We start from the raw sequence: 437 nt of genomic DNA, 5'->3' as shown, positions 1-437 counted from the left end.
ATTGGACAGATAGCCAACGGGGTGGCACCTTGGGTGGCTAATCAGTATCAAAGGGCCATCCCAGGCCACTCCTTGGATGCCACTGTCAGCATCATACAGTGGGGCTCGAAGGTTTAGGCACCCCAGGTAAACATTTGTGTTAATGTGCATTAAAAAGGCAAGAAAAGATGGAAAAATCTCCAAAAAGGCATCAAATGACAGATTAGATATTTGAATAATATGTCACAACATTTTTATTTCCATCATTTATACTTTCAAAATAACAGAAAACTTAAAAATGGCATCTGCAAAAGTTCGGGCACTCTGCAAAGTTAATACCTTGTACCCCCCCCCGGCAAGTATCACAGCTTGGAAACGCTTCTTGGAGCCAGCCAAGAGTTTTTCAATTCTTGTTTGAGGTATCTTTGCCCAGTCTTCCTTACAAAAGTCTTCCAGTT

Source organism: Etheostoma spectabile, chromosome 6 (genome assembly GCF_008692095.1).
Source record: "Etheostoma spectabile isolate EspeVRDwgs_2016 chromosome 6, UIUC_Espe_1.0, whole genome shotgun sequence".
Lineage (NCBI taxonomy): Eukaryota > Metazoa > Chordata > Actinopteri > Perciformes > Percidae > Etheostoma > Etheostoma spectabile.
This window is presented reverse-complemented; position numbering follows the sequence as displayed.